This window comes from Schistocerca gregaria, chromosome 1 (assembly GCF_023897955.1).
Source record: "Schistocerca gregaria isolate iqSchGreg1 chromosome 1, iqSchGreg1.2, whole genome shotgun sequence".
NCBI classification, from domain to species: domain Eukaryota; kingdom Metazoa; phylum Arthropoda; class Insecta; order Orthoptera; family Acrididae; genus Schistocerca; species Schistocerca gregaria.
Genome location: NC_064920.1, coordinates 686007443 through 686031660, shown reverse-complemented (window position 1 = coordinate 686031660; position 24218 = coordinate 686007443). Strand labels below are relative to the sequence as shown.

At 38.4% G+C, this 24218-nt stretch overlaps 1 protein-coding gene and 1 non-coding gene across 10 annotated transcripts in view; both read right to left on the bottom strand.

The window, feature by feature from the left end:
* Window positions 1–24218, bottom strand: part of LOC126364463 (ran-binding protein 3) — a 280357-nt gene that overhangs the window by 234211 nt on the left and 21928 nt on the right. For all 9 annotated transcript variants that reach the window (XM_050008064.1, XM_050008059.1, XM_050008061.1 and 6 more), the window contains one exon: window positions 16028–16067. The gene's annotated coding sequence lies outside the window, so the exon portion shown is untranslated. The remainder of the gene's footprint in view (window positions 1–16027; window positions 16068–24218) is intronic.
* LOC126286675 (U6 spliceosomal RNA) lies at window positions 20741–20850 on the bottom strand. The gene has a single exon (XR_007551715.1). It is a non-coding gene; the product is annotated as a U6 spliceosomal RNA (small nuclear RNA).

Sequence of the window (24218 nt, the reverse complement as noted above, 5' to 3'; positions counted from 1 at the left end):
GTTACACAATTACTTATGTTTTTGTCCTCTAACAATGTCTGCACGCTGCAAGTTCTTTGGAGCTGCATTTGTGAAGCATGTAATTAATAATTCCCAAAAAATCTACTGACGATTGGAAAATTAGGTTTTGCATTGTCAGTACCCATCACAAAATATTTACAAAATTTACATTACATTATAATTAAATTTAATCTTTTTACATTTGTCTGCATTTCAAAAATTAACTCATAACCAATCAACCATTGCAGTTGCTTTTATGTTACTATACTATACTTGTAGATCAAATTCTGAGATGTAAGTGGTGTGTGAAACAGAATGAGGACCATGTATACAACTGTGTTGGTTGAAACAGTCTCAGCAAAATATTCATTCTCCTGGAGGCACCAGCCCAACAATACTATGGGAGAATCTCTGTGAAGTTTGAAAGTAATGGGAAGCCTATGATAGGTTAGAGCTTTGAGCCAGTCCGTGTCGAGTGCTCTTACAGTGCAATTGGTTGCTTACTGCCATCGAAAGATAGAGATCTTGGTTTTACAAATGGTGTACCAAATTTTTTACTTGCTTCATATAGCCCTGTTTTTTTCAGCTATTAAATACATATGCAGCAGTTGACATAACAATTTACATGGACTTTGGCTATAAACATACTAATGCTACAAGCCTACACAAGAATATTAATAATATTTTACTCGTAAAATACAACAACAGCAAAAAGCGATGTTTAAGCTTCATTATTTATATGAACAAGGGTAAGAAAATATGAAAGTACTCACTGTTACTGAATTTTGTTTTGTAATCAAAATGAAGTCATGGTGCTCAAGGGCTTGTATGTAAATTTCTAAACTCCCAGCATTATGAATAGGCACTCCTCCATATATATTATTAGTCAAGAGTTAGACTCGCCAATATCCTCAGAGCTGTTGTCCAAATTAAATACTCCTCTGTACAAGGTAGGGAAAAACTTTTTGCAGGATGGTGCTTTGCATCACTCCAGGGAACATGCGTATATGACAGGTATCTGTGTTTGAGCTCTTGTTTGGCACAATGTTTGAAATTGCCACATATAATGAGTACAACATTAAACAGTATGTCCCAGAAAGGGGTTTACACTGTTTGAATTTTAATAATTGAGGAAGTAGTAACGATAACCTGATCCAATTGTGATTCTATGGTGCTCTGGAGACTAGTGTGTGTAAACATTCATTTGTTTTTTTCCCTTTTTTCCTGTTTATTTTCAGTGACCAGTACCTACATGTAAGTAACAAGATGGCTGAAAACTTGTCACTGGAGCAAAGAAAGTGGATTTTATACTGTTACTGGAATTGTGAAAACATGAAAGAAGAGCAGAAATGATAGCAGGCAGAGTTTGGTACTGCTACACCATAACAAGAACGTCACTGCGTGACAAATTTGGGACGGAAGGAAGTGTGTACGATCTGAATAAAGGATGAGACAGCAGGAAGTAGTCAGTAGTGGATGAATGGAAAAGGTATGGACACACAGGTATGAGCTTTCACAAGATCCCTACAGTAGTACATACAGCAAGATGCGTGTAAATCAGCTGGAAGCAAATCAAGTGTACACCACATTTTAAAGCAAACAAAGTAGAAATCCTACATTCCCAAGTTGATGCATGTGATGAATGAGGAATGTCCGGATAGGCACCTCAATTTTGTGAATGAATTTACATTGAAGAATAGATGACTGATGTCATCGTTTGGACTGATGAGGTGATGTTTAGATTGAATGACTTGTAGGGTCATTCTTTTTTGAAGGAACAGTGACAGGTGTAAGGCACCTTGCCATGTTGCAGGAATAAATTGTACCAACCGCGCACCAAAGGTACCGAGATTAATCCGCCCCCAAAAAAAGGACAGTGCAACATCAGATTACCATTGTGACATGCGAAAATTCCTGGATGAATCATTTGGTGAGTGGTGGATAAGCTGTAGACAAAGTGTTGAGTTTGCATCCAGATCTCCCATTCTAACACAGTTATAGATTTCTTTTCAACTCTGAAGGACATCATCTATGCTGGATGACAAGACAGGCGATTTTGACAGCCTGTGAATCCTTTCCAACAGCAACCATAAAATGTGTGTGATCTGTTTAGCAGCATTGCAGACACTGTGTGCAAAATCAAAGTTGTACAGATAGCCCGATTGTGAAGTAGTTGTATAATTTTCTGCCTTTCACCCATTCGGAAATAAATATCCCACATATTCCAGGAGCTTAACACCAAAAATAACAACATGCAAGAGGTCACATATAACTAAAATCTTGAAATGTTCAGTTAGTTATATTAATATAACTTGAACAGTCAACTGAAGACAGACTGGAGCTTTAAATGCAGCGACAAATTAATTGCAGTAATAAACAACATTCATCTTATGCACATCTGTGACTTTTCCATCGCTATAATAATTGGCCTTAGTCTTTGTCATGATGTACTCTTAACTTATGCAAATATTTCATCCTGTGTCTCCTGTTACAATTTTATGTTGACAAGAGCCTCTACCTGTATGCATTTACTAGTGAGCATTTATTTGGAAGTATCCAAAATATAATCTGGCTGCTATCTAAAGCCATGGTTTGGGATAGTTCTTGTTTTGTCAATTTTAGATATGACAAGAGCAGCTTGGCTTCAGATAATCTAATGTATCATCAAGGCCCACTCCTGAAGAAGAAGATATTTCTAGAAGTATCGAAACCTAGGTCAAGGACCAATAAACCTTTGTTTTGCAATTGGTTGGCTAATTTTTTTTAACCTCTTCAACCTAAAAGATATATCGTTGAACGTTACATTTTTCTTCTGATTGCTTAATCGAATGAGATTTGATATTTTCACTATTTACATATATTTAACACACATGTCAAGAGCTAGGTGCTATTTTCTGTGTTAGATGCTGTTCATCTGCACATCTTTATATTCTGTAACAATGTCATCTCACTGTATTGTTTGTAGAAGCCCTGGAAAAGCTTTAACTGGGGATGGGGACAGCAGTGGGGACCTGAGTCCTCTGACTGCTTGGATGTCACCCACCACGAATGTGTCTCCTGTGCCGATGCTTCATCTTGGTATAACATTTGCTCCCAACATTCTAAATTATTTGTTCAATGTATTCCAATCTGTGCCCTTCCCTACAGTTTTTACCCTCTGCGGCTCTGTCTGGTACCATAAAATTCCATGAAGACACATATCCTATCATCCTACACCTTCTTCTTGTCATGTTTTCTGTAATTCTTTCCCTTGCCAACTGTAGAGAATGTCCACATTTGTTATCTTATCAGTCCACCTAATTTTCAACATTCTTCCATGGTACCACATCTCAGGCATTCGATTCTCTTCGTTTCCAGTTTTCCCAAGATTCATGACACTCTTCTGTGCTATGCCATGCTCCAAACATACAACCACAGAATTCTCTCTCTCAAAATAAGGCTGCTGCTTGATATTAGTTTATTTCTTATGGTCAGGAATGCCCTCCTCACCTGTGCTATCATACATTTTATGTCCTCTCTGCTTTGTGTGTCTTGTTATTTTGTGTCCAAGGTAGCAGAATTCTTTCACCATGTCTACTTTGTGGCACCCAATTCTGTTGTTAAGTTTATTACTAATCTCAGTTCTATTACTCGTTCTTACAATATTACTTCACTTCACTGTTTTTCCAAAGTGTGTGCTCATTAGACTGTTCATTTTATTCAAGAGGTACTGCAATTCTGCCTCACTTTCACTTTTGATAGCAATGTCAGCAGGGAATTTCATCATAGTCTTTTCTGTTTTGAATCTTGTCACTGACATCCTGAACCTTTCTTGTACCTCCATTATTGCTTCTTTGACATTTAAGCTGAACAAGCACAGACTACAGCCCCGTCTTATACTCTCTGGAATCTGAAATCTTCATTCTTGGTCTTCCATTCTTATTTTTCCTTCTAGATTCTTGCACATACTGTGTATCACCCATCTTTCCCTATAGCTTATTCCTATTTTCCTCAGAGTTTCGTACATATGGCACAATTTTATACTGTCAAATACTTTTCTACACAGACAAATCCTATGGATGTGTCTTGTTTTTTCTTAAGGCTTTCTTCGAGAAATGCCTCTAGGACATCTTTACCTTTCTTAAAGTAGAACATAATGTCATATAACAGATCTTCCACTTTCTTTTCCATGCTCTGCATATTACTCATCAGCAACTTGAGTGCATGAGATGTTATGTTGACTGTGCAACAATTCTTGCATTTTTCCATTCTTTTTAGCTTTGGAATTGTGTGGATGACATTTGTTCTGCAAGTCTGAGGTGTGTCTCCAGAGGCATATATTAGAAAAAACCAACATTCACAGTCGTTTGATTGCCAAATCACCCAATTATTTTAGGAATCTCAAAGGGATGTTACGTATGCCTTCTGCATATATGAGTACAATCTCCCAACGAGATTAATTGAACTCTGACTCTTAATACTGGATCACTTATGTCTTCGATATCAACTCCAATTCCTTTTTCTATTAAATCTTCAGATATTTCCTCCCTGTCATAGAGGCTTTCAATGTACCTTTTTCACCTATGCACTCTCCCCCTACATTTAACAGTGGATTCCTCTTGCACTATTAATGCCTTTGCTTTTAATTTCACTGAAGGTCGTTTTGACTTTTGTATATGCTGAATTAGTCCTTCCAAAGACCATTTATTTCTGAAATTCATCAGTTTTTCCCACACCTGTTTCACCTTGAATTTTCTGTGATTCTTTCTTATTTTGTTTCTCAGTGACATGTCTCCTCCTTAACACTTCTGTATTTCATTCTTTTGTGGAGAAACTGACAATTTCTGCTCCTGAAGGTTTCTCCACAGTTACCTTCCTTGTACCTATATTTGTCTTGTCAATTTGTGTAATTGCCCATTTTAGAATTGTCTTCAACTGAAATGTCTCCTGTGCTATTCATTTTTGCAGAATCTTACAGTCTTAGAAAGCTTTAAATGCACCTCATCATTCCAAAGTACTTCAGTGTCTCTTCTCACACTGATTTTTTTTCCCCCTTGATGATTCTCCCAAACCTCAGCCTAGCCTTCATTATTACTAAATTGTGATCAGCATCTCTTATCTGCTCCCATGTACACCTTACAATCAAATATCTGATTTTCGAAATTCTGATACAAGCAGTTAGAAAAAGGCTGGTCTATCTATCTATCTATCTATCTATCTATCTATCTATCTATCTATCTATCTATCTCCTCCTTGTGATGTTGGCATGTGTATGTCAACTATTGTTGTTGGTTTCTCCTCTTACAAAGTTAAATTTGGCTTCTTTTACCAAAACACAGATTACACATCTTAAATTTACTATAAATAATTCCGCTGAAATTGTGACACAAACAACTGAGGACAAGCTGGGTCACCACCTTATGAAAATCTCACTGTCAGTATTAAAAAAATCAAATTTCTTTATGTATGTCGTAAAAAGCCCACACAATTTCTTTTTTCATCAGTTATAAATGGCCCTTAAAAATTATATTAATTCATTGAAAAGATCTGTTACTACTTCCATCTATATATATGAAAGGTTCATATATTAATCAAACAGCAAAATAGTCTCCTATTTGTGTGTTGCTATTTGCCAAATAATCATTTTGATATCTGGAACCACTTATGAAATTTGATGGATTTTATGAGTAGTTCTCTTTATTGTAGTGCACAGATGTGGGAATGCATGCTCTACATAAAATATATTATCTAGAGATTTGAGATAGATATAAAAAAACTTCAGAAGCCTACAAGAAAATTCACTATGTTAACTACATTTCATACACAGCAATATAGGAGCTCCTCCTCCTCCTGCACCTCATCTCATCACCATCACCTACAACAACTCGATAACTTTATGATATGATCTCTGAGTCAGTGTGCAAACATAGAATTCTTGCAGCTTCTTCCGTTTCTGCTGCCAATCAAATCCAGCTGTCTTTCTCAAGTCCTTGCCCCATCTGTCCGTACGTCTCCCCATCTGTCCAGTGGTCTTACCCTTGGTCTTTTGTGATACTTTGGGTTCCAACGTAGTACTTGTTTTGACTGTCTGCCATCTTGTCTTTAGGCGATATGATCAGCGCGCTGCCATTTCAAAATGTTCACGCTTTTCCATTATGTCAATGATCTTTGTTTTATGTCCAATACCAACTGCTTTCTTTCTTTAAGTAGGTTGCTATTAGTTTTGTAACAATGAAGTCATTTAATGTCCATGTCTCAAAGCCGTAAGTTATTACCGGCAGTATACATTAGCCAAAAACTGTTTTCTTCAGCTCAGTCAAAATCTTAAACTTCAAATCTGAAGAATATCTTCCATAAGCTCACCAGCCCAATTTAATAGAGCTAAATGTTTCTGGTTGTAGGTCGCTTTTCATATTTATAAGCTGAGTGAGATAGACATACTGTGATCCTTTGCAGTTGTGTACTATTTCCCTGCAGAGTCCAATCATCATCATCATCATCATCATGGTCTTGGTTTTATCATAGTTCACTTTCAGATCAACTTCAGGTCAGACTAACCTAAGTTTGCTAACCAGCATTTTATGTTTTTCTATATTATTTGCAAATAGAACAATCACCAGCAAACTTCAGTTTATTGAATCTCTTTCCCTGAACTTGGATTCCCTTTGACTTCCAGATCAATTTCAAAACTGCTTTTTCTGCTGAAAACAGTTTTGGGGATATAGCCACCTTGTTTTATGTCCTTCTCAATAGGAAATTCATTGGCTTCATTGGTGTGATCTCATGTGCAATAGATTTAAACTCTTCGAACTCCTCTTTCCTACTGCAAACTATTCTAATTTCAGGTGGTGGGTTAACTGGGAAGAATCACACTGAATATGACGATTAACTAAAGATAGGAAGTTCAGCATGAAGCCGACATATGAGGCTATAAATAATAAAAGAATAATTTTTTTTTATCCAATAGTTTCTGTAAAATTGTATGAGAACGAATATACAGCATCCAGCATTTGCACTACTCACTGTTGGTGTTGGTACTGATGCACTGACTGGCAGGTTAACCAGCATTCTATATGTGCGCCTGGAGATGCATGTAACAGTACTGGACAGCACAGCAAGTCAACACACTGACTAGATGCCTTCTTTGCATTACCACACAGAGGGATCATTGGTTTGTATGTCCAAGTGTGAGTTCTGCTTGTACAAAAAAAAAGAGGCATACACTCACTGCCAACAAGAGGGTGGTGGGCCTTATTCCCCTGCACCATTCCTTTCTTCTCAGACTGTTAATTTTTCATATGTTTGCAGTCTCAGTCAAGTCATGTTAAGCAGTGTTCACACTGCACATTGGATCGGTCGATGCTGGGCCAGACCAGAATAACAAACCCACTGTTTTGCATTTTAGTATTCACGCTGGTGGCTGGGCTGCATCAGATTGCCAGAGTGGGTAAGGTTGCAACAGCATCCACTCCAGATAGCAATGGCTCGCAAAGTCAGGCACTAGCAGGTCGGTATTGTGTTGTTTGTGACAAATTTTCACACACTGTCCTTGTCATCATGGATGTAGAACAACTTGTAAATGAATTAGGCTCAACCCACCTATCTGCTATCAGGGACTGGGTGAATACCACAACTGCAATGCAATTTCCAGATCACTGAATGAAGTGGCAAAGTCATGTCGTTCAGATTCAACAAATGAGATCCGGGATGACTTTGAATGTAATGTGGAGTTCCTTGTTATCATGATACAACCTGTTACAAAACAGTTCAGCTTCAACATTGCTTTCCTGCAGAACACAAAATATGAATGCAATCAAGTACATGATTAGCAATAGCCATGGATGTCTCCATTTCCTTTTTCAGTAGATTGTATGTATTCATCATTATATGAAATGCACATAACCAACTTTTCTTGCAGTGGAATGCACATTATTGTACAGATCATCTTTTTAGCCAAATATCTGCAGAGAAAAGATCTCTTGTCACATTCTCTACCAAATTGCAAGCTTTATTTCCCAAAACGACATGGTGATTCAGACCAAATTCCTTGCCACCTATAACTACATTTCTCTCTATTAAGGGTTGAAAAATCGTCAAAGCCAAGATCACAATTAAATTTTTACTCTGATTACAAGTTTAGAGATAGAAATGAGCCATCTTCAGATGATAAAAAATTCACACATAATTAAAATCTGGTAACATTCATAGAGAATGTATAGGTAACATAACTTTACATAATTCAAACCAGTCAAGTAAAACGAAAGTCATGTAAGAGGTGTATAGTTGCACGCACGCGCGCACGCTCGCACGCTCGCACGCACGCACGCACGCACGCACACACACACCAAAAAAGTTTCCAGATTCCCCAGTTAAAATCGCACCTTTCCCCTTCCACATGAAAATGCACTTCTTCTAAGGTGGAAAATACACTTTCCCATGATAACTGACAGTATACTTTCCCTTGAAGCTGGAAAAATATCAATCCTATGAGTGGTAAATGTTTTATACACCAGCGTGGAACTTCAGAGAACGAAAAAACGTGGAGGGGGGGGGGGGGGGGGGGGGGTTGGAAAGATCTGTTATGTGCAGCAACATTTACCCTGCATATTTTCATATTATGATCCACTGCATATTTTTGTATTTGTATTATGGAAGTATAGATTCAAAACACCACATCAGTTTCCGAAGCATTGAAATTGAGATTTAAATGTGCTTTTGTAAGCCAAATAATCTAACAACTGCAAAAGTAACACCTTTGCATAAGAAGTGTACAAAAAGTGATATTGCTAATTATAGACTAGTTTCAGTTTTGCCAGGCTTCAGGAAAATTATGGAAAAAATGTTCCTTAGAGGATTAACAGTTTTCTTAAATAACGAGAGGCCAGTCTGAAAAGTGGATCCAGTCGTACCTCAGTAATCATCAGCAGATTGTATTGTAAACTAACTAGGTTTACCACTGTCCTATCACATGTACAAAAAATGTACAAAACTGATTCTTGGACCAATAAATAAATAATTTCATACATGTCAGAAGATGAAAATGTGCACTAGAAATTCAGTGAACAGTTGAAACTAGCCAATAGTGTGGAATGAAACACTTCGTTTCAAATAACTTTACTGCCTCAAGGGAAAATATTAGGAAAAGCCACATTTATTTAGCACACTGACAAAAATAACTTCATTGTTCTGCAAGGCGACAGACTGCCAAAAACACGGAAATGAAATAAAATAAAAAAAAACTGAAACTAATACCATATGTCAGCCTTCCGTAATTATGGTAATGTATTGTAATTCACTTGATAGCTCCCAACCACAGACTCCCATTTTGTTTTCATTTGACATGATAAGTGTAAATGAAGAGGAAACAGAAAATTCACTACACATGAACACAGCTTACATAGAGGCTAACCCTCTCCCCACTACAACTCAGACAGCTATGCGCATGCGGGAATCTGGCAGCTTGGATACTCCAGAAAAAATTTTCCGGATAGCATCTGGCAGCTTGTTCCAATTGCTGATACAGCTAACAGCCACACTTCAAATAGCTGGAAGCGGAAGAAGGTACTGCCCATATGCAACTCAACTGCGCAAGAGCGTGAGCCCATGGGCAACTGCTCAAACGAACTAATGTAAACTGTTGTGACGTCACGCTCGTTGGCAGCAGTTTATTGTTACAAAGTATTCCATAGTCTTCTTCCTAAAGCCTTTGACACAGTTTGCTGTTTATCAGGTCTTATTAGTAGTTACAAAAATGTAACTGAAGACTGAAACAATCAAAAATTCCCTGAATTCTAAAAAATTCCCAAGTTTTTCCCGGTTTTCACCTGGATGAAAAAATTCTGAGTTTCTCCCGGATTTCCCAGTTGTCTCAAAGCTTAAACACCCTGTATAACTAAGGTGTTATACCATTAAAGCTTAATAACTGACACACTTTACTCCGTGTTCGTATTACCTCAGAGCAGGGATCATCATGAATACGTCATTACAACAAGGTATATGAGACTAAAATTGCAGTTAACAACCATTATAATGGTCAGGAAGCACAACTATTGAACTGTATGTCATGTAAATGTGTGGCCAGTATCGTGTCGTGTTATCTGTTAAAGTCTTGTTCGGTCAGTTTATCTTAAAACTGTACTGATGAATATAATTTTGTTATAAATACATTAACATCTTTAGTCATTTTACATTTTATTAGAATATTAAGAATTTACAAAAGTAAAATAGCTGACTGCTAATGCCACCAAGTGATGATCACCTCTAGTAGCTTATCAATCACATTGGCCGCCAGTCCCCTTTTCACTGCAGTGCTGGCCACACACATTGAAGACAATGTGCATTTCAAATGTTGCTTTTGTTGATCATTGTAACTGTCATCAACTGCAATGTTATTCTCATATACCACATTGTAACAACATACTCATAATGATCTCTGCTACAATATAATACAAATACTGATTATTTTATATTGTGGCAGTATCTAAGCTTTAAAGGCCTAATGCCTTAGTTCTATGACTTTTGTTCTACTTGATTGGCTACCAATGATTTAAAGTCATTTTGGTTATATGTTCTGTATGGATGTTGACAGTTAAAAAAAATTATGATAAATAAATTGACTCCAACACTGACAATGCCAACAAATCTGGTAAAAAACTTGTCATCAGCAACTGTTTGTAATGTAATATCATAATATTGCCTTAAATATAGAAAATGATGCAAGAATTTTTAAGACACTGATATGTATGTGCTTTCTATCTTTACATCATACACAGTTCGGAACCTGCACAATGCTGCCATTTTACTAATAATGTATTTAAATCAAGGAACAGTCAGCGTTGGTGATTTCCATATGGCCACCAAAACTTCTTTCACCAGCAATGATTCAATCAACACTCCTATTCAAAATGATGATGCAAGTGCACAATAAGATATCCTAGTACCCAGACAGTTCAGAAGGAAACTTGTTAAATTTGCTACTCTAACATAGTGAAGTGCAAGGTATTTTCAGTTTGGTTAGTATAATAGATATTTACTCAGCTCATTTATTTGCATATTACTACAGCAGTAGGTAGTTAAAGAGTCATATTTTCTAACACACTTTTATTGTTCTTTCAGTTATAACAGTGACATCGGACTAGAAACATCTTAGAGACAGTTACAAATACGAACTTGGAAGTTTTGGCAAGCAAAATCGATTGATCTAGGGAAAAGTCCAATGAAATGTGATTCTACTTGGCCTTAGCTTCACAGTACAAACTTCTTACAAGATATTTTAATTGTAACAATTATTTACACCTTATGTATTATCTTAGAAGATAGGTTAGTAAAAGCCAAATCTACATTTATAGCATTTTTAAACTTAGAGAGAGCTTTTGACAATGTTGACTGAAATGCTGTTTAAAATCTGAAGGTAGCTGGAGTAAAATAAAAGGAGTGCAAGATTATGTATAAGGAGCAGTCAAATTAAAACAAGACAGACAGAAAAAAGTAAACTGTTTATTATTTCAAAAGTAATCACTGTAAGTGTGAATATACTTATCCAATGGTGAGAAAGATGGACAATGCCTTCATGGAAAAATGTTAGCAGTTGCCTGCCGATCCCTGACTGCACCAAGGCACGCATCTCTTCATCCGAAGCAAATTGACGGCCATGAAAGCCTTTCTTCAGGGCTCCAAAAATGTGGAAATCACATTGAGACAGATCAGGAGGATGTGTAAGGGTTTCCCAGCAGAACTTCTGCAGCATACTCTAAACATCCTTGGCAACATGCAGGATGGATATTAACCTGCAACAGAATGCTGCCATCGTCAACACTCCTCGAAATTTGGACCTGATGGAGTGCTTCAATTTTTGCAGTGTCCACATTACTCCATTGCGGGTTAGTCGTGACACCATATTACAGAAAATAAACGAGCTGCAGGTTCTTGCAGTCAAAGAAAAAGGTCATCATGACTTTCCTGAAGATGTCGTGCCTTTAGGTTTGAATACACTGTTGAAGTTTCGCTGGAAAGCCCATACACATACTCCATACAATCTTGATCTCTACCCACATGATTTCCATATTTTTGGAGCCCTGAAGAAAACATGAGGTTTTGATTTGGCAAGATGGAACCATTCATCAACATTTGTGAATGTGATACCTCGAGCTGAAGCCAGATCTGTGTGTAGGATGGTATCATTAGATGGACACATAGTCCCTAACTTTCCATCAGACACTTTGATTGAAATGGTGCACGAATATTTATGAACCTCATTGTGCCTGTGCATTATATGATTTTACATCAAAAACACTTGAGGGTGTCAACTTTCAACAGCAAAACAATTCAGCACAGGGAAATGCTATCTTAATTTCCTGACCTGAAACCCACTGACACACACACACATACACACACACACACACACACACACACACACACACACACACACACACACACACAGAGAGAGAGAGAGAGAGAGAGAGAGAGAGAGAGAGAGAGAGAGAAATCAAAAACTGTTTAGGTTACTGAAAGAAAACAAAAGCAAAATATGACAAAGAAAAAAAAATTAAAATTCCCAGTTACACTGATACATGTATACATTTATAAACAGAGCTGCATTAGTACCATACAACGTGTTTAATAATTAGCTTTTCAATACTAAATTAAAAACAAGTTCAGTTATTATTAGTGACTCCTATGGCCTAGCTTATAGAGAAATGTCTTGCAAGGAGGGTTTAATATTAGAAATAAACACTGAAGAGTTCCCTAACGATGTTTTGCTGAGTTCTGTACTTTCAAAGCAGTCAATCCAGGAAATCTGGTTTTGCGAAACTAGGATGCTGAAAATGGTAATAGCACACAAAATGCTCATTCTCAGTGCAGAAAACTCATCAATCCACCCTGCCCAAAACTGAAAGAGCAATTTCATTCTAAACTGTCTTTTGATTTGTCGTTTGCCGTGAATTCTATGTAGACTACTATTTCAGTAAATGAGAGACATTCAGGATGATTGTCTGGAAGACAGAGCTACAGGGGGCCATCAACTGAGATTCTATCAACGTAGGAGGTTGGTTTATGAAATTGTAATAAATTTACTTACTCTCTTGTGCAGGGCATTGTGAAAGAAGTGTAAACATAAGATATTACTTAGGACCTGAAAGTATCGCAGACAGGAAAAGCAGTCGGACTTAATGGAGATAACCCAAAGAATTTCAGACAAATTTCCCTACTATGTACCAGCTACATATTATTCCAGAGAATATTACTTACTGTATTAACTCCTTACATCAAAGCCAACCTTCCTACATACCAAGTTGATTTTCGAACATGTACAAAGTTTTTGGGCTCGAGTACTGTTCCCCACAATCTACACTTAGAAAGGCTTCCAAAACACAATGGAAACTGGCCTGGTTCTTAAGGATCTCACATCAGCTTACAATACAATACAAATCAAGAGGCAACTGCTTAAGCTAATTACAGTCATCCAATGCTAACAGATTTACACTTTACACAAAAAAAATGTTAATAGATATAGAAACCAAGGTTTCACTTCATGGCATGAACATGGCTGCAAATAATGGCCTGCCACAGGGTTTGGCACCAGCACCCCATAAGATGGTACAATTGCTATGAGACTCCCCTAAATTGAATGTTTTTTGTGGCACTCCCTGGTGGAAATGTTATGGGCATTTCTTTCTCAGGGAAGCAACTGTAATTGGTATTTCTTGATTCACTAGAAATATGGCTCTTTCCTAATATAGAAGCAGCCAAATAACAGGACTTTATTTGGCAGTAAGATGATGTGTGCCTCAATGGCATAAATCAGTATGCAATTTGTTAAACGATGTTGTACACGAGTAATGGACTGACTGCAAGGGTACAGATGACAGAGCTTGTTTCAGATGGCCTCCACATTCACCCGATCTCACACATGCAATTTCTACTCTCGGGTGTCCACAAAGAATCACATGTTTGTGTCTCCACCACCAGCTGATCTACCAGACTTAAGAAACAGGAGGAGGAGGAGGAGGAGGAGGAGGAGGAGGAGGAGGATGATGATGATTGGGTTCAACATCCCAGCGACATCAAAGTCATTGAAATGAAATGATCCTATGGCATTGTTGGCCAAGAGGCCCCATGCGGGGGAGTTCAGCCACCATATTGCAAGTCCTTTTGAGTTGACGCAACTATGGCGACTTGTGGATCAATGATGATGAAAATGATGATGTACACACAGCACCCAGTCCCCTGCCAGGAATCACACCTGGGCCCCTGCGTGGTAGGTGGAAACGCTACCGCTCCGCTATGGAGGCAGACATCAAAGTCATTAGCGACGGAGCACACATGGGGAAGGAAATCAGCCATGTACTTCCAAAGGAACCATCCCAGCATTTGCCTGCAGCGATTTTAGGGAAATTATGGAAAACCTAAATCTGGATGGCTGGGCACGGGCTTGAAGTGTCGTCCTTCCAAATGTGAGTCCAGTGTGCTAAACATGGTGTCACCTCGCACCGTTAAGAAACAGGATTGAAGCAGTTGTTGCAACAGTTACTCCAGACACACTGATCAACATTCGGGAAGCACTCTTCTATCAATTCAATCTGTGCCCTGTGATGATGATGCTCACACTGAAGAACTATAGGAAAAGCAATTTGAATTTCTATTTCATTTTTAGTAGTAATTATAATTTTAAGTTCAATGTAATAAAAGCTACAAAGCCTTAAAATCCTATGTTCATTATGAAAGACAGTCTATAAATATGTGCTGAGATGGGACAGTTTCTCGAAATATCGTACTACAATTTTGTTACCTGCTGTTATGCTCATCTGACAATATGATGCTTTTAGTTTCTGTGTGGCTGCAGAGAGGTAATCAATATGTAAAACAAGTTGGACACTGATACAGAATATAACAGTGCCTTTTGAAATATTGGCATGAGGTTGCCCGGTAAAACAGAAAAATTCTTCAAAAACAAGTAACTATTAACAACTAAATGAGAAAAATTAGTAATGCTGCCACACATGCAAACGGAAGATACAGACTATGATATGTGTAACCTATGGCAAGGGCACCTACAGTAAGCGTACTGCTGATTTTGCCAGTTCGTCATGTGAATTTCCACAGTGGGCAAATATGAGGCTGCCCGGTAGCAGCCTGTTCAGCTGGTGCCATCCTGATCACCTCTGTCTGTGTACTCTGACCACAGCAACAGTTTATTGGGTGCACAGTGTTACGAATTATGAATGTGTGATTTTTTCACCACTGCTAGGCTTAAGGGAACTCTGACTATTAAACACCTGCTTGCCAACAAAGTATTGCTTGAACTTTATTCAGCTTAATCAGCAATCATCTCATACTAACTTCTATTGTGACTAACATGAATATTCTGCCAGTATTGTTTGGTTTATGGATTAACATACTATTTTCATTTGTTATTACAGAAGTACTTCTGTTCTATAAAAGTTGTTGGCTATAAGTGATTGAAAACATCTCCTCTATACTACACACAAATAAAACTGAAATGAGAATGAAATGTCAAACACAGCTAAAGGTAGTTGATGTGTACATCCATATATTCAAACTCTGTGATGGAATCTTATTGAATTCTGCTCCACCCCCACCCCCCTCCCCCCCATTACTCCAGCAGTGCACAAATTTCTTCTATTGGAGGCAGGAATTAGTGCTCATGTTTCGATCCGGCACACAATATGATTATGTCACCAGTGTTCCAGGCCAATGTTTTTCTGTACATTCAGTATTCCCACATGCAGATTTTTTCTATTCTAACTGTGGTATTACAAAATATTCTTTGTGTGTAGAACAACTTTGTACAAAATACTCTGGCACACGAATCCTCTAAATTGCAATCTACATGAGTAGAACACTGGCAAGTATAATGAGTCGGATGTTCCTTCCAATTGATTTGTAGAGATTAGCATGCAGTGTCGGTATTCTGTTAGTTGTGCAAAATTTCAACTGTTCTATATTAGAGTTTTCAGATCATATCTATAAGAAATCACGCATAAGCAGAGTAATTCTCACTTTAAAAAAATGCATACTGTCATCTTACCTCTTTCCCTTCTATCTTCTATTATGTGGTGCATTTGTGTCTGTAACATAAATAAGGTATCATGAGAATTACACTTACACCTAATGTAATAAATACAACATAATTTTTACATTTTAAAGACAGTAAAATGAAATGAAATTAGGCATTTATAAATTATTATTTTACGAAAAGCATGAATGTTTAAAACTGATTTTAAAGCACTACACAATAAAATGGCTCGAGTGCCACAATGATGAAGCCATTTACAGAAGCTCTCCATGGTTGAGTAGTGCACCACAGTGAAAATGAGCAGTTTCCTCGTCACACAAACAAAATGAGGCTGACCATGGAATATGCTGGACAAGTAAGCAGTCGTGGTGCCTGCTATTCTTCAAAAAAGTTTGCACATTCCTCAATTTATGGAGCCGGCTTAGTCCTGATGAAATATGGGTGTAGAGTTGCGTGAAGGAAGGGCAATACAGCCCAAAACTACCTAGCACTGTGTTTCCTGTTGCAATTGGTCTAAATACAGAGGATCGCAAGTGCATATTGTATACTATGGTGACACAAACCATCAATGAGTTTGAAATCCCACTCAACACTTCAAGGTGTCAGTATTGGCCACCATGGTGGCATGTAACAATAACTGTATTACTCATTTACAAGAAGTCATCTGCCGCATGGCATGCCAGGATGATGACTGGCTGTCCCCTACAGGGTGAGATGTTTGTGATTTCTGGTACACAGAAGCCAATAGTGTGGGATGTGTGTGTCACTAGTACAGCTTGCAGCAAACTGCGTCAAAACATTAAAACAGTGCCATTATGCACTGTAGTGCTCCGGCATGGGGCAAATACTGGGCACAGAAGTATAGCCCATTGCAGCCACATAGGCATCATTACCATTCTGTGACTAATGCTCATCATGTTGTAGGTGACCATTATCTAAAGAACTGATTACACACAGATAGATCCATTTCCCAGAGATCGATCATGTTGCTCTACTTCAATTCAGTAATATGCTGATACTGGAACCTTTGCCATTGTTGAGGAACAGCAGCATTATTTGTCATGATTCCACGCTGTTTTAAGGACCTTCATTTATGAGCATGCTGTAATACTGATCTCAGTCACAGAAAGGAGTTTTCTGATGCACCTAAGTGCATGTCAACTTGCTGCTATCTTAATAACTCATTGTTGGTACATCGTGCAACAAATCCATGAACTGGATATTCCTTGCACTGTTTCACCAAACGAAATAGCAAAACCAGAAGTAATCTATGCATGAAATGCTGTTATCTAAAATTATTGAAGCTGTTACTCACACTCTGAAGTCTACTATAAATACAATTCAATTAGACAGTTTTAGCAGGCACACTGGGAACTAAGTATGCAATCGCTATCTAGCACATCGGCCGCTGCAAGGGGAGAAGAGGTATGGGAGAAACAAGACCCATCTCCTCTTCGCAGGGCAGGCAGCACACTGGAAAAACATTACACTCACAATGCCTACGGCAATACTGTATTGCTGTGCCACACTGAACTGTTTCCTTGCCAAGATTGCCAATGGGCGGAAACAAATCATACTGGCCTAAGTAAACCACCTTTCACACATTCCTCTGCTCCCTCATAAATGTCAAGTTGTACTATGTACACAAAATGGTCAGGAAGTCTGAAAATCTTGTCTGATGATGTGTGGTAGGTTGTAATGAGAAATAAATCCAATTTGTTGCAGCGTTCCCAAGTAATTTAGTGCTGAAGTTAGTCAAATGGGCCATTACGAACAAAAATTTGAGTGGCCCGCCAGAAACTGTGTCAAACGCGTTATTCATTTGGTTTCTTAACAGCCAAACAATAGAGTGACATAAAAATTGGACCTTGGATAGCACTAAGGATCGAACCTGATCCAAAGGCTGAGCAGTCTTGTGTGCTATCATCTACACAATGAGAACAACTGACAATAACTGCACCTGGCGGATCACTTGAATTTGTGTGCACAGCAGCCTGATTGGCTAACTTCAACACTAAGTAACGTGTGAACGCTGCAATGTGCCCAATTTTTTTATGAACAATTATTCCTCAGCGCAATCTACCCTGCAACACTCTTAAAAGCTTTTCAAATTGTTTCTACCTGCCCTTTACAATGTATCACCGAAGAGTGATAAATCACGCACCATACTGTGACTGGTTTATCAAGATTTCAACATCTCTAGCTCAACTAAGAATGACTATGGCCTGGGTCGGAGTCCTGGTTCTCAAATACTGGACGAATATAAAAAAGCACTCTGTCTTCAGGCAATGAGTGGTCTACCGGCACCATCCGACCACCGTGTCATCCTCAGTGGAGGATGCGGATAGGAGGGGCGTGGGGTCAGCACACCACTCTTCCAGTCGTTATGATGGTATTCTTGACTGAATCCGCTACTATTCGATTGAGTAGCTCCTCAATTGGCATCACGAGGCTGAGTGCATTTTACGAATATAGTGCGGGTAATTTGTGTGCAGCTAGTCATGCTGACAGAACCCACATGCAGTTTCTAACTGTAATACTGCTCTTATTGTGTTAAACCATTAACATAAGATTGTACCTCTTAATGACTGTGCCACAACAAATTTAATTTCAGCCAATAATGAAACTAAACACCTGAAATCAAATTTTTGTTGCCCCTGGAGGAAGTCAGCTAAGCAACCGAAAATGTACACCAGTACCGGATTAGCCATTTGGGGGAGCTTCTGCGAAGTACTGAAAGAAAGACTCTCTGCAAAATCCACAGATGCATTTCTGTCTTCTTCTCTTTGGTGTATCAGCTTGATCTGAACAGGCACACTGAGCATATATGCTGATGACTAATTTGGGTTATATGAATGGGTGGTCAATCTACAAAATATTAACTGAGTCATAGATCTAATAAAAATTAGATTACAATGTTTTAAGAAATCGTTTTCATAAAAGAAATGGAACTGAAAATACCTATTACGTCACACACACACACACACACACACACACACACACACACACACTGCTTCTCATGGACAGAGTGAGAATAATTTCAAACAGGATTGTATGAAATAACGTTTTAAACAGGGCTTTCCTTAGAAAGGTTTCAGTACAAGAGTAAATGGCACTCTCGAGCAAGCTTTCAATCTAAATGCCAGTTCCAAGACATTAACACTCTGAAGACCAAGTCCCAGCATACCCTGACACACAACCCTGTGTGACAAAGACTGCACCCAAGTACTGTTTGGGCTGAAATGTTCTCAACTTACGAGCCATCTATCACTTGAAAACTGTACTCACATCACACGAGAACAATGTACGAAAGTCTTGCTACCCGTTCCTTGACTGGTGCTGCCTTTTGTTGTCGATTTCTATAATTATTTTGAAAACAAAATTAGCAAACATAATAACTGCTTTCGCGCATGGCTAAAGCAATACAACTGCACTGACATAGTTCTGCAAGTGTACCAGTTAGGTTTCGATTTTTGCTGTAATTCTGCTAAAAATATGTCACGTTTGTTGTGAAAAGGAAATTTTGGAAGCTTAAGACAATTGCTCAATACCTCACCTCACACTCTTCTTGGGAGGACTGGTTGGTTGGTTTAAAAGAGGGGGGTGGGGGCACCAAACTGCTAGGTCATCAGTCTCTTATTCCAATTAAAATAATTCCACAAGGATGGGAGTAAAATAATCAAGACATACAAAGCACAGCTGGATAAAAAGGCGAAAACGACAAGAATGACAGAAGGGCAACAAACACTAAAATGGACAAAATCAGACAAGAAAACCATAGAGAAATGTAAGAAACATGTAGAAGAGATCAAAACAAGAAAGCAGATTACCATGGCTGGCCGACCACAAGAATAAAAAGAAGCCAGCCACTCTGCAACACTTTAAAACCTCCACCCTAAAAGCACCAGGGTGGAGGACACAGAGGGACAAAAGGACATGTGCTAAAACATAGATCAAATGATAAAACCCCCCCTTCATGAATAACATGTAAAACTCAATCAGTTGAAGACGCATTGTCAGATAAAATTAGCGGCAATGAGTCCAGTAACTCAAGATTTTTGTTGCAGGGCAGTCAAATTGGGACAGTGCACCAGAATATGGGCCACTGTCAACCCAGTGCCATATTGACACGGAGGTGGGTCTTCACGGTGCAGAAGGTAGCCGTGGGACACCCAAGCATGGCCAATGTGGAGCTGGCAGAGAACCACGGAGTCCCTGCAAGAGGCCAGCATGGAGGACCTCCACACATTTATAGCCTCCTTAATGACACGCAGTTTGTTGTATGTACCATTATGCCATTCCATCTCCCAAAGCTGAAAAAAAAAAAACATGCAGCGTACGAGAGAACCGCCATGGTTGGGAAAAGGAGATAGTAATTCGGATGCACAGGAGAATTACAAATGTGTGCAACGTAACTGGCCAGTAGTTGTGCACAACTAGCCTTCAATGGAGGGACTCTGGCCTCCACCAGGTGGTCACCGAACTCGTTCTAAAAGTTCCCGTCACTAGGCCAACGCCACAACAGTGCAGTGGGTCCAGTAAACACAACGCTGAGGGCACCACAGAACCATACACCAGATTCCCATAGTCAAGGCGGGATTGAACAAGGGCTCTGTAGAGCTGCAGCAGAGTAGAGCAATCTGCACCACAGTTTGTGTTGCTCAAGCAGTGAAGGGCATTGAGGTGCTGCCAGCATTTCCACTCAGCTGACGACTTGGCGGCTCAAAAAATGTAGAACGCTTCACGATTTTGCATGTCATCCTAGCGCAGGGGCCATGCTCTTCTTGGGAGGATGACTGTACTGTCATTATATTAAAATTTGTAACCTATCACAAAACTAACATAAATATGAAAAAATAAATCTTGAAGCTTGGTCTTTTTTTTTGGTACGTATTACTCTCAAACATACATCAATTACATATGTGCCAGTAATGCTTTAAAAAATGTGTAAGTGGTCAACTTCCTTACATATAGCCCTGACAATGTCTCAAAGTCCTGCTGGTCAATTGTAAATGAAATAAGAAATAACACAACAAAAACTGAATATTAATAATGTAGAATTAACAGTAAATAATGATATTTCTGACCCATTCAAGTTAGCAATATTTTCAATAATTACTTTATACATACTGTCAAAAATGTCTGCACAATATAGAATAAACAACATACATTTGAGTCCACTAACAAAAAGAACTGCAGTACACTACTTGCAATAAGCAGCCTCAAAAAATACTCAAGATTGTATGAAATTTCTCAATATATATTGAAGAAACGCAAACATGAACTAGTGAAACCATTAGGTCAACTAATGAACTGTGTTCTCGAAGATGGTGTATTTCCTGAAAGCTGAATCTGGCTGCAGTCATAAAGCGAGAAGCCTTGATCTCAACACGTAGCAAAACTACTGAGACAATAATATTTAAGGAATCTTCAAACATTACAGCACTGCTGACATTTTAGGTGATGCCCAACACTGTTTCAGAAGAGGTCGAACTGGCATGTCAGCAACAGTAAAATTTGTCCATTCAGTACTTCAAACAAAGAAAATGTCCAAGCAGCAAGAGTACTCCCACATCTCTCAAAAGCTTGTGATAAAATACATCATGATATTCTATGTAATTATGAAAAAATACTGGACACTTTTTGGCGTTCCCCAGGGCCCCATTTTAGGTCCATTCTTATTCCCATGTTATGTAAATATTTTCCAAAGTTCTCAAGATAATAAGCATTTGATCATTATGATGCTGATGACACATCTGGTGTCTGTTGTGCAGACAATGAGCCCCACCCATTTGAAGAGATTGAAAACTTTACTGCAAAGACAGAGACCACTCTGAAGGAGCCAACTTAAAAACAAATATTATGCACTTTAAACCGAGTGGTCCAAACACTGCATTTGATGAAATTCTGTCTTACACTTGTTTGGAATGTAAATTTTTGAGCTTATATATTCACTTAATTCAATATTCTCACTGTTCATGCCACATATACGCTGAAAACCATTCTGCTAGTTAAAGAAGGTACTAAGTTTTTAAATAGGACCACATGAATTAACATTCCTCATATATGAAAAAATAAAAAAGATAAAATAAAAAAAAATACTTTTGCATGGTTAACAGAGAATTAATTGTAAGCAAAATGCCATATGTTAAAATAGCTGTTGTTTATAACTTTTTTACCAAATGCAATTAAGATGTTAACAAAAGCAACTCAAGCAGTGGCTTATGACCATGTAACTTGAATTTAACATGAATAATAGTAATTGTAGTATGTTGTAAAATATGTGATTTATAATTGTTAAAATTTCACACGTTTACATACAGCTGTGTAAAACATAAAATTACATGTTATGAGCAGTAATAATAACATAAATAAAACTTATTTGAACACTTACAATAAGAGTAGAACACTTACAATAAGAGTAGCAACTGCTTGCATAACTACACGTGATCATCTTATATATTTTTCTACATTTCAGAGACAGACACTGAGTGTGAAATAATAATCTCAAAACATGTATGTTACAAGAAAAATGATCACTTTTAAGTCTTTTCTCGTCACATCCAAAAACTTCGTATTTTCCATGCGAGCATAGAGAATTTATGAGCTCACTGGATTTGATTATGAAGGTGTCAAAGCTCACATAAATTTTGTTTATTGTCTATACTAGTTTCGATACTTCAGCTATTTTCTTCCTTACAGCCATGTTGGATCCCATGAGCAAGTTACATCAATGAAAAAACATACAGAATAGATGACACAACTTACAAATGAATAAATATAATTGCTGCCAAGCTTTGCTATGAATAAAAACCAATTACTAAGAAGAAAATGCAACAAAGCTAAGAAGATTATGATTAGAAGCATCTAGTCATCAAATTTAGGCAAATACACAACTTATAAATAAAATCTTACACTGGAAAATCAACAATGGAATATAACAATGTATCACAAGATTAGTTGCTACTCACCTTATACACCATGTGATCAAAAGTATCCAGACACCTGGCTGAAAATGACTTACAAGTGTGTGGTGCCCTCCATTGGTAATGCTGGAATTCAATATGGTGTTGGCGCACCCTTAACCTTGATGACACATTTCACTCTTGCAGGCACACATTCAATCAGGTGCTGGAAGGTTTCTTGGGGAATGGGAGTCCGTTCTTCAAGGAGTGCTACACTGAGGAGAGGTATCAATGTCTGTTGGTGTGGCCTGGCACAAAGTCGGTGTTCCAAAAAATCCCACATGTGTTCTGTAGGATTCAGGTCAGGCCTCTGTGCAGGCTAGTCAATTACATGGATGTTATTGTCACGTAACCACTGCACCACAGGCCGTACATTTTGAACATGTGTTCTATTATGTTGAAAGGTGCAATCACCATCCCCAAATCACTCTTCAACAGTGGGAAGCAAGAAGGTGCTTAAAACATCAATGTATGCCTGTGCTGTGATAGTGCCACACAAAACAACAAGGGGTACAAGCCCCTCCATGAAAAACACAACCAAACCAAAACACCACGCCGCCAGATGACATTCACCAGGCATTCGCCTAACCCACACCCTGTCATCGGATCGCCACAATGAGTACCGTGATTCGTCACTCCACACATATTTGTTCCACTGTTCAATCATCCAATGTTTATGCTAATTGCACCAAGCGAGGCGTCATTTGGCATTTACCGGCGTGATGTGTGGCTCATGAGTAGTCACTCAACCATAAAATCCAAGTTTTCTCACCTCCCACCCACCTGTCATAGTACTTGCAGGGGATCCTGACGCAGTTTAGAATGCCTGTGTGACTGTCTGGATAGATGCCTATTACACATTACGGTCCTCTTCAACTGTCGGCGTTGTCTGTCAGTCAACAGACGACGTCGGCCTTTATGCTTTTGTGCTGTATGTGTCCCTTCATGTTTCCACTTCATTATCGCATCAGAAACTGTGGACCTAGGGATGTTTAGGAGTATAAAAATCTTGCCAACAGATGTACGACACGAATGACACCCAATCAGTTGACCATGTTCAAAATCTGAGTTCCAAAGAGCATCCCATTCTTCTCTATCACAATGTCTGAAGACTACAGAGGCCACTGATATGGAGTACCTAGCAGCAGGAGGCAGCACAATGCACCTAATACAAAAAACATATTTTTGGATGTGGCCAGATACTTTTGATCACACAGTGTAGCAGAGATGCTGCATCA